The sequence below is a fragment of the Schistocerca nitens genome, chromosome 2, assembly GCF_023898315.1.
Source record: "Schistocerca nitens isolate TAMUIC-IGC-003100 chromosome 2, iqSchNite1.1, whole genome shotgun sequence".
NCBI lineage: Eukaryota > Metazoa > Arthropoda > Insecta > Orthoptera > Acrididae > Schistocerca > Schistocerca nitens.
Window position 1 is genome coordinate 485,120,305 of NC_064615.1, and position 12,111 is coordinate 485,132,415.

Genomic DNA, 12,111 nt, shown 5'->3' on the forward strand with positions numbered 1-12,111 from the left:
AATCTCTAGAAAAACGTAATCCGAACTGTGAAACAGCCTGTATATTTTCCGGACACTCCGTTTACAGTCAGTAGTCTTCTCTCTACTCTTTACCGACTGAAACACAGAACTATAGCCATCAAACAACCTCCCTTTACTGTTTGACACACATCAAGAGATGCACACACAGTCACTAGACGTACAGCAGAATAGGGGATCGCAAACTGATTCCATATTTCTAGATTTCTAACTTTTACCGTTTCTCAAAAGCGAATTCTAATAAAACTGCGTGTCTACGGAGTATCGTCTCAGTTGTGCGACTGGATTCGTGATTTCCTGTCAGAAAGGTCACAGTAGGTAGTAATCAACGTAAAATCGTCGAGTAAAACATAAATAAAATCCGGCTTTCCCCAAACATGTTTTATAGACCCCCTTCTGTTCCTGATCAATACAAACGATTTAGAAGACAATCTGAGAAACCCTCTCACAATTTTCGCAGTTGATGCTGTCATTTGCAGCCTAATAAAGTCATCAGCAACATCACAACCAATTGCAAAATGACACAACCAATTGCAAAATGACTCAGACATGATATGTGTATGGTGAGGTAAGTGACACTTGTCTCTTAACAAGAAAAATTAGTCCGAAAAAAAAAAAATCGGGTAAATTTCGGTTACACGGTAAGTCACTCAAATTTCAAGGGTGTCAATTCAACTGAACACCTAGAAGTTACAATTACTAACAACTTAAATTCAATCGATCACATATATAATGTTGTGGAGAAGGCAAACCAAAGACTGCGTTTGATTGGTAAAAGAGTTTCAAGATGTAGCATGTTTATTAAAGACTGCCTACTCTATGTATCTTCGACCTGGCAGCGTTTTGCCGTGCGGTATGGGGTCCTTATCAGATAGGATTGACGGGAGTCATCGAAAAATTCCAAAGAAGAACAGCTCGTTTCGTATGATCGCGAAACAGGGAAAAAAGTGTCACGGATATGATCAGCCAGTTGGGGTGATAATCGTTAAAAACAAATGAGTTGTACGTTGCGGCGAAATTTTTTCACGAAATTTCATCAGCAACTCTCTCCTCTAAACGTGAAATTATTTTACTGTCAGCAATCTACATAGGGAGAAACGATCATCGCAATAAAATAAAAGAAATCAGAGCTCGTACAGTATGATTTAAGAATTAATTTTTCCCACGCGCTGTTGGAGAGTGGAGCGGTAGAGAAATAGTCTCAAAGTGGTTCGAAGAAATCTCTGCCAGGCACTTAAGTGTGAATTTCAGAGTAATGATGTGGATGAAGATATTTTAATCCCAGAATATTTGAATCAGGAGGATACTAAAACTACAAACCGCGCTGTCGAGCTACGTGTCCTCGGGAAATACAATGATGAACGAAAACATCACAACCAGAGCGATAATGAACATCGCCTGGTGATGTTGCGGACAAGGAAAGTACACTGTCTGAGAGAAGACAGCGAAGCACTTGGAAGGGGAGGAGGAAACGGGGTGAAACCTAGCTCAGTGATGGGGTTTGTGATATTATGTTAGTGATTACAAAATCAAGCTAAATTTACAAGGAAAATACCAATATAAGCCCACTTAATATGACGTTACACCTGCTCTGCCACGGATGTATGCACTGATTCGGTTGGGAAAGGTGCCAGAAAGCCATTGTACCCTCTTCTGAGACAAGCTGATGTAACTAGTCCTTGATATCACAAATTCTGGCACTGGGACAATGTTCAAATGTGTGTGAAATCTTATGGGACTTAACTGCTAAGGTCATCAGTCCCTAAGCTTACATACTACTTAACCTAAATTATCCTAAGGACAAACACACACACACCCATGCCCGAGGGAGGACTCGAACTTCCGCCGGGACCAGCCGCACGGTCCTTGACTGCAGCGCTCAGACCGCTCGGCTAATCCCGCGCGGCTGCACTGGGACAGAACTGACATCGGAACTGACTCCAAAGATGATCTATCGGTGACTAATCTGGGGATCTTGCTGACCACGAGAATACCTCAGTATCGCGCAGACATTTCATAGAGACACATTCCATATGTGGACGAGCATTGTCCTGTTGAAAACTGGCACCACGGCACTGTCCCATGAAAATAACACATGATGCAGGATGTCAATGACGTAGCGTTGTACCGCCAGAGTTTCCTTAATTACTACCAACAGTGGGATGAAATCATACCTGATGGCTTCCCACACCATGACGCCATGTGCACACAGCTGCGCCTCCTAAACCACTAGAAGGATGGGACCTCTCCCCAAGTCCCCGCCATGCTCAGTAACGATGGTCATCTGGGGTAGGGCAGAGCCGTGACTGATCACTGGAATCTCTACGACACCATTCATCAGTAGTCTATGCTTCTCGGTTACAGCACCTCTCCAAATGCTGCTGTTTGTGAACTGTTCATGGCAGCCTACGCGTGAAACGGTAATTCCCCAGTCCGGCTGTTGCTGTTCTCCGGCCAATAGTACGAAATGACTGGTATCTCTTTGCTGTACACAGTGATCACTCGACATCTGATGTTGTTCACACCCTTTACACACTCCAACAGGCCTGCGAACAACACTAAACACAAACAACACTTACGCACTCCGGTGGCTGTTCTACCTGTCACAGAGAACTGAAACTAAATTCCTTTACATACCCGACAATGGTGTGTACGTGTACAAAGTTACATTGACACCCGACCATGTCTTCTGGATGCTTTACTTATTTTGTCGGGAAGTGTACGAGGGCGTGCTCAAAAGTAAGGCCTCCGAAAATTTCATGTGAAAACTCTTAACGCTTTCTAAATAGAATAAACGTTATTAACATTCGAAACCTTTATTCTTCATGTCTACATTTTTATTTCTCAGCATAGCCACCCTGTCGACGAACACACTTCTCCCAACGAGGGACCAAGTTGTTGTTACCGCCTATCTCGAATGTTTGACTTAGCTGAGGGAGCTACAACCTCACCTCTGCTTGCAACGCTTCATCACTATCAAAGTTGCCTCCTCGAATGAGTGCTTTAACTTTTGGGAACGAATGAAAATCGGATGGGGTCAAGTTGGGACTGTATGGAAGATGATCGTTGACAGTGAACCTAAGGCGTCTTGCTGTTGAAGATGCTGCAGCGCTCATGAGTTGTCTGGCATTGTCATGCTGAAGGAGAGAGGGCGCCATAAAGAATTCGAAATTAGAGTACAGCTCACTGTTTCGCACACACGAACGTAGTTACGTGACACAATGTGATGTTAAACGCCGCAGTTCGGAGCATTCTAGCCTCAGAGAGCTGCCAATGCGTAGACGTGAAGAATATAGATCTAGAATGTAAATAACATTTGTTTTATTTAAAAAGCTTTACGAGTTTTCACATAAAATATTCGGAGGCGTTACTTTTCAGCACGCTCTCGTATATAAGAGAAGCGGAGAGAGGAATGCATAATCATCCCAGCGACGATATGGGCCGCCATTGGGGAAATCCACATACATAAGCGACTTTGACAAAGGCCCGGCGTCTGAGGTCAAGAATCTTGGAAACGGGGAGGCGGGTCGGATTTTCGTCTTCTATTGTCGATAACGTCTATGGAAAGTGGTTGAAGAACGATGAAATCACGAAGAGACGACAAAATGTTGGACGTCCACGCCTCATCACAGAATGTGCCGGCTCTGTTGAGTACGATAGGCGACGATGTGTGGCAATCTGATGACAGAGTACAATGCTGGTGCAGGCGCACGTGTTTCGGAGCACACCGTTGAGCGCATGTTATTTCCAGAGAGCCCATGTTCACCCAACGACTTCGTCATTTACAAATGGAGTGAGCATGATATCACCAAGATAGGACCACGGATCGCTGTGAGCGGGTCGCCTGATCGTACGAATCATATTTGTTACACCAGACCGGGTGGGGGAGGGGGGGGCACATCTACCTCGTAGTCAAAGGTAACATGACAGCTGTGGACTACGTGAGCGTTATTATGGATCACCTGCATCCGTTCATTCCCGGCACCTTTCCCGACGACGACGGCACCTTAAAGCAGAATAACTGTGCATGTCACAAGGCCATAATCACGCTACAGCTGTTTGAAGAGCCTAATAATGAATTCACATAGATGTCTTGGTCACCAAATTCGTCTATTCTGCAACCGATGGAATAAATATGGACGCTATTGGGCGCCAGCTCTACACCAATAAGTCACCCGCCCATAACTGTCTGGCGTGTGCGTAGATATCTGGTATTACATACCTCTGGAAAACTGCCAACGACTTACCGAATCCACGCCACGCACAGCCGCTGCTGCTCAAATGGCTCTGAGCACTATGGGACTTAACATCTGAGGTCATCAGTCCCCTAGAACTTAGAACTACTTAAACCTAACCAAACTAAGGACATCACACACATCCATGCCAAAGGCAGGATTCGAACCTGTGACCGTAGCGGTCGCGCGGTTCCAGACTGAAGCGCGCTCGGTCACAACGGCCGGCGCCGCTGCTGTATTGCGTTTCAAATGTAGGCAAACAAGCAACTAATCAGGTGGCCATAATGTTTTGGCTCATCAGTTTATGAGAAGGCGAAATACCTTTCGCGTCAAGAAGAAAGTAATTATCAAATTGAAAAAAGTCAAATGCTGGCAAGTGTGAATATTATAGAACCACCAGTTTAGTAAATCGTGGTTGTAAAAAGCGACACTAATTATTTACAGAAAAACGGAAATAAATATTAGAAACCGACCACGAGGAAGGTTAGTTTGGAGTTCTAAAAAAATAGGATCACTTGAGGCAATACTGACACGTATCTGACACTAGATGTATCTGAAACGAAGCCAGCCTACGTTTCTAACATTTATATATTTAGGGGAAACTTTTGACGATGTTACTTGCTATACACGTATTGATAGTCTGGAGGTAATACAGCGAAAGGTGACCACAACTTCTACAGAAACCAGACTGCTGACATAAAAGCCGAAAGACATGAAATAACAGTTGTAGTTGAGAAGGGAGTATGGCAGGATTGTACACCGTTCTCCATGTTATTCGACAGTTGCACTGAGCGAGCCGTAAAAGAAACCAAGGAGCAATTTGTAAAGAGAACTAAAATTCAGGTAGAAGAAATTAAAACCTTGGGATTTGCCTGATGACTCTGTAATTCTGTCAGAAACGCCAAAGGACTTGGAGGAGTAGTTAAACGGAATAGATGTCTTAAAAGGAAGATATAACACGAACGTCAACAGAGCAAGACAAGGGTAATTGAATGTAGCCGAATTAAATCAGGCGATGCTCACGGAATTCTATTAAGCAGTGAACGTTAAAAGTAGCAAATACATTTTGAACAACCAAAGCAAGTTTGGTACTCTGCAACGCAACCACAAGAAAAGATAGTCGCTGCAGGCTGCATCGACGCATGAGCGATACCGGCCTAGCGACGCCCACATACGTTTCGCTACGCCGCCATAATGGCCGGTCTACTTAGGACTGAGGACAGGACCGCTCTACCCCAATCCGCGATCATCGAGTAAGACGACAGCAGCGACTTCTAGTACACCAGTAATGTAACTATGTCCTAGGTAGAACTATCAGTTAAAGTTATTGTTAACTGTACTCTGAGAGACCTCAGTTTTTTCTGTATGAAGTCATACAGCAATGTTCAGAGATAGTAGCAAATGCTCGTGACACTCCTGTGAAAATGCATTGTACAAAGTTAAGTAATTATCTATATTGGAATAGCTGATAGGTCATATATAAGATACCACATTTTCTGAAGAGACATTTTCTTTTTGCTTCAACGTTAATCAGTCATGCGCCTGAGGTGGATCGGCCATGGTACGCAACACATCATAACCAGATCTGGATAGTTAGTGTCCCGTTACAAATCCCTTAGTGTACCTTACCAGTTGTTTGCGTATGAGGTATTGCATCCAACACGGACTATGAATTGTTTAAATCGTTGTTGTTGTTGTTGTGGTCTTCAGTCCTGAGACTGGTTTGATGCAGCTCTCCATGCTACTCTATCCTGTGCAAGCTTCTTCATCTCCCAGTACCTACTGCAACCTACATCCTTCTGAATCTGCTTAGCGTACTCATCTCTTGGTGTCCCCCTACGATTTTTACCCTCCACGCTGCCCTCCAATACTAAATTGGTGATCCCTTGATGCCTCAGAACATGTCCTACCAATCGATCCCTTCTTCTGGTCAAGTTGTGCCACAAACTCCTCTTCTCCCCAATCCTATTCAGTGCCTCCTCATTAGTTATGTGATCTACCCATCTAATCTTCAGCATTCTTCTGTAGCACCACATTTCGAAAGCTTCTATTCTCTTCTTGTCCAAACTATTTACCGTCCATGTTTCACTTCCATACATGGCTACACTCCATACAAATACTTTCAGAAATGACTTCCTGACACTTAAATCTATACTCGATGTTAACAAATTTCTCTTCTTCAGAAACGCTTTCCTTGCCATTGCCAGTCTACATTTTATATCCTCTCTATTTCGACCATCATCAGTTACTTTGCTCCCCAAATAGCAAAACTCCTTTACTACTTTAAGTGTCTCATTTCCTAATCTAATACCCTCAACATCACCCGACTTAATTCGACTACATTCCATTATCCTCGTTTTGCTTTTGTTGATGTTCATCTTATATCCTCCCTTCAAGACACCATCCATTCCGTTCAACTGCTCTTCCAAGTCCTTTGCTGTCTCTGACAGAATTACAATGTCATCGGCGAACCTCAAAGTTTTTATTTCTTCTCCATGGATTTTAATACCTACTCCGAATTTTTCTTTTGTTTCCTTTACTGCTTGCTCAATATAAAGATTGAATAACATCAGGGAGAGGTTACAACCCTGTCTTACTCCCTTCCCAACCACTTCTTCCCTTTCATGTCCCTCGACTCTTATAACTGCCATCTGGTTTCTGTACAAATTGTAAATAGCCTTTCGCTCCCTGTATTTTACCCCTGCCACCTTTAGAATTTGAAAGAGAGTATTCCAGTCAACATTGTCAAAAGCTTTCTCTAAGTCCACAAATGCTAGAAACGTAGGTTTGCCTTTCCTTAATCTTTCTTCTAAGATAAGTCGTAAGGTCAGTATTGCCTCACGTGTTCCAGTATTTCTATGGAATCCAAACTGATCTTCCCCGAGGTCGGCTTCTACTAGTTTTTCCATTCGTCTGTAAAGAATTCGTGTTAGTATTTTGCAGCTGTGGCTTATTAAACTGATTGTTCGGTAATTCTCACATCTGTCAACACCCGCTTTCTTTGGGATTGGAATTATTATATTCTTCTTGAAGTCTGAGGGTATTTCACCTGTTTCATACATCTTGCTCACCAGATGGTAGCGTTTTGTCAGGACTGGCTCTCCCAAGGCCGTCAGTAGTTCCAATGGAATGTTGTCTACTCCGGGGGCCTTGTTTCGACTCAGGTCTTTCAGTGCTCTGTCAAACTCTTCACGCAGTATCGTATCTCCCATTTCATCTTCATCTACATCCTCTTCCATTTCCATAATATTGTCCTCAAGTACATCGCCCTTGTATAGACCCTCTATATACTCCTTCCACCTTTCTGCTTTCCCTTCTTTGCTTAGAACTGGGTTTCCATCTGAACTCTTGATGTTCATACAAGTGGTTCTCTTATCTTCAAAGGTCTCTCTAATTTTTCTGTAGGCAGTATCTATCTTACCCCTAGTGAGATAAGCCCCTACATCCTTACATTTGTTCTCTAGCCTTCCCTGCTTAGCCATTTTGCACTTCCTGTCGATCTCATTTTTGAGACATTTGTATTCCTTTTTGCCTGCTTCATTTACTGCATTTTTATATTTTCTCCTTTCATCAATTAAATTCAATATTTCTTCTGTTACCCAAGGATTTCTACTAGCCCTCGTCTTTTTACCTACTTGATCCTCTGCTGCCTTCACTACTTCATCCCTCAAAGCTACCCATTCTTCTTCTACTGTATTTCTTTCCCCCATTCCTGTCAATTGTTCCCTTATGCTCTCCCTGAAACTCTGTACAACCCCTGGTTCTTTCAGTTTATCCAGGTCCCATCTCCTTAAATTCCCACCTTTTTGCAGTTTCTTCAGTTTTAATCTACAGGTCATAACCAATAGATTGTGGTCAGAGTCCACATCTGCCCCTGGAAATGTCTTACAATTTAAAACCTGGTTCCTAAATCTCTGTCTTACCATTATATAAACTATCTGATACCTTTTAGTATCTCCAGGGTTCTTCCATGTATACTACCTTCTATCATGATTCTTAAACCAAGTGTTAGCTATGATTAAGTTGTGCTCTGTGCAAAATTCTACCAGGCGGCTTCCTCTTTCATTTCTTAGCCCTAATCCATATTCACCTACTACGTTTCCTTCTCTCCCTTTTCCTACACTCGAATTCCAGTCACCCATGACTATTAAATTTTCGTCTCCCTTCACTATCTAAATAATTTCTTTTATTTCCTCATACATTTCTTCAATTTCTTCGTCATCTGCAGAGCTAGTTGGCATATAAACTTGTACTACTGTAGTAGGTGTGGGCTTCGTATCTATGTTGGCCACAATAATGCGTTCACTATGCTGTTTGTAGTAGCTTACCCGCATTCCTATTTTCCTATTCATTATTAAACCTACTCCTGCATTACCCCTATTTGACTTTGTGTTTATAACCCTGTAGTCACCTGACCAGAAGTCTTGTTCCTCCTGCCACCGAACTTCACTAATTCCCACTATATCTAACTTTAACCTATCCATTTCCCTTTTCAAATTTTCTAACCTACCTGCCCGATTAAGGGACCTGACATTCCACGCTCCGATCCGTAGAACGCCAGTTTTCTTTCTCCTGATAACGACATCCTCTAGAGTAGTCCCCGCCCGGAGATCCGAATGGGGGACTATTTTACCTCCGGAATATTTTACCCAAGAGGACGCCATCATCATTTAATCATACAGTAAAGCTGCATGCCCTCGGGAAGAATTACGGCCGTAGTTTCCCCTTGCTTTCAGCCAGTACCAGCACAGCAAGGCCGTTAAATCGTATCACTATGCAATGGTGAGGCATCGATTTCGTAAAAGAAGACAACCACATTATAGTATCTCTGCTTAAATTTAATCGAAACCTCCGAGAAAAAGTAAAGTATTCGTCTTGAGCAAATAGCCTGTAAAACGAACTTTGTGAGAAGACCGGATCTGAGAGTACCATGATCACCCGATATCGTACGCCAAATGGAATTTGTGCGGTAATTTAATCGACAAAATGTTGACTGTGACAGTATGGGGCAAAGCATTCACGTAATATGCACCACCGTAAGCTCATATAAAGTCACAGAGTGAGTGTGGGAAGAACACGGCAGATCAAGGACCCAGTTATTCTGTTTCTGGCGCCATAATGGCTATGTTGTGACATTACAGTCACGTATTGCGAAGCGATATGATTTCATTTTCTGCCGCTATCTCGTGGTTATTTTATTGAGAGTAATGGACATGTGGGGTTGGGAGGAAGGCTTCTTGTTTTTCACACTGGGAATGTGCATTCCATGTGTAGTCTCAATGTTCTGTTGTCGGTGGAAGGCTGTCAGTAGACCTAATTAGGACAGATGAGACTCCTTATGGAGAGGTGCAGTTTTCTTAAAGTGAGGCTGTGTTTTGTGGCAGTCGTGTTCCGTCTGCAATGCGATAGGTCTCCTAGCCGTTGTTTGGTTCTGATGCGAGGTAAACCGTAAGACAGCTTGCAGAGTATAGATGAGGATATAATCGTAAATAACTATGACGACTCTGATAAACTATCAAAAGTTTTACGAATTCCTGAAGTGTTCGACAGCCATCTAAATTGAAATCTATCTGTATCTACATATACACACATCAAAAAAAGTTTTGCACCACCTCGACTCCGAGAGTTCCGGAACCTGCACAGAAAATTGGAATACAGATCAACATAAACATCATTTCCGCCCTTTCTAAGTGCTCATGAAAATCACACATAACATGTTGTACTACCATACAGAGAGACCTTCAGAGATGGTGGTCCAGATTGCTGTACACACCGGTCCCTCTAACACCCGTAGCACGTCATCTTGCATTGATGCATACCTGTATTCGTTGTGGCATACTATACACAAGGTCATCAAGGCACTGTTGGCCCAGATTGTCCCACTCCTCAACGGCGATTCGGCGTAGATTCCTCACAGTGGTTGGTGGGTCACGTCGTCCATAAACAGCCCTTTTCAATTATATAACAGGAATGTTCGACAGGGTTCATGTCTGGAGAACATGCTGGCCACTCTAGTCGACCGATGTCGTTATCCTGAAGGAAGTCATTCACAAGATGAGCACGTAGGGGATGCGAATTGTCGTCCATGAAAACGAATGCCTCGCCAATGTGCAGCCGATATGGTTGCACTATCGGTCGGAGGATGGCATTCACGTATCGTACGGCCGTTACGGCGCCTTCCATGACCACCAGCGGCGTACGTCGCCCCACACAGTGCCACCCCAAAACAGCAGGAAACCTCCACCTTGCTGCACTCGCTGGATAGTGTGTCTAAGGCGTTCAGCCTGACCGGGTTGGTTGGCCGGCCGGGGTGGTCGAGCGGTTCTAGGCGCTACAGTCTGGAACCGCGCGACCGCTACGGTCGCAGGTTCGAATCCTGCCTCGGGCATGGACGTGTGTGCTGTCCTTAGGTTAGTTAGGTTTAAGTAGTTCTAAGTTCTAGGGTACTGATGACCTCAGAGCCATTTGAACCATTAGAACCTGACTGGGTTGCCTCAAAACACGCCTCCGACGATTGTCTGGTTGAAGGCATACGCGACACTCGTCGGTGAAGACAACGTGGTGCCAATCCTGAGCGGTCCATACGGCATGTTGTTGGGCCCATCTGTACCGCGCTGCATGGTCTCGTAGTTGTAAAGATGGACCTCTCCATGGATGTTGGCAGTGAAATTGCGCATCATGCAGCCTATTGCGCACAGTTTGAGTCGTAACATAACGTTCTGTGGCTGCACGAAAAGCATTATTCAACATGGTGGCGTTGCTGTCTGGGTTCCTCCGAGTCATAATCCATACGTAGTGGTCATCCACTGCAGTAGTAGCCCTTGGGCGGCCTGAGCGAGGCATCTCATGTACAGTTATGTCTCTCTGTCTCCTCCACGTGTGAACAACATCGCTTTGGCTCACTCTGAGACGCCTGGACACTTCCCTTGTTGAGAGCCATTCCTGGCACAAAGTATCAATGCGAACGCGATCGAGCCGCGAAATTGACCGTCTAGGCATGGTTGAACTACAGACAACACGAGACGTGTACCTCCTTCCTGGTGGAATGACTGGGACCGGTTGGCTGTCGGACCCCCTCCGTCTATAGGCGCTGCTCATGCATGGTTGTTTACATCTTTGAGCGGGTTTAGTGACATCTCTGAACAGTCAAAAGGACTGTGTCTGTGATACAATATCCACAGTCAACGTCTATCTTCAGGAGTTCTGGGAACAGGGGTGATGCAAAACTTTTTTTGATGTGTGTATAACAAAAGTGTATTATGTAAGAGTAAGAGTAACTCTGGAACACCTGGGGCAGTTTCGACAAAACATGGTACACAAATCACTTACTGCCTGGAAAGAAGTACTTTGGGGGTAAAGAATCGTCTGCCTCCCAATCTGGGTGCCGGTGGCGGAGAAATAGATTAACACAGAAGTACAACTTTAGATTTTGAACCGAAGTTTTTAAATGCATGACTCGTTATTTGCATAATAATACTGTAGGAGAAATACAAGGTGTTCCAAGAAAGTGTCGAATACTTTGAAAGGTGGTAGTACTCATCGAAACAAGAAAAATAAGTCCAGTAAGCAGGGGTCCAGAAATGCATACTTTCTGCGATAAACACGTTTTTACAGGTGGTGTTCAACCCGACGTGGATTCATTAAAATATACCCCTTTGCCCACCGGCGTAAGGAATGAAGCACCCTTTGAAGAACTGAAGACGCTAGCCTGTAGTGGCCGCACGTCGTTGATAGCGTGGCGCAGATCAATTCTTTCAAGTGACCCCATAACCAAAAGTCCGTGGGATTGATGTCTTAATGTCTTGGGAAAGAGCAGGCCAAGATGTGCTCCCCATGCCCCCCCCCCCATCCCCCTCCC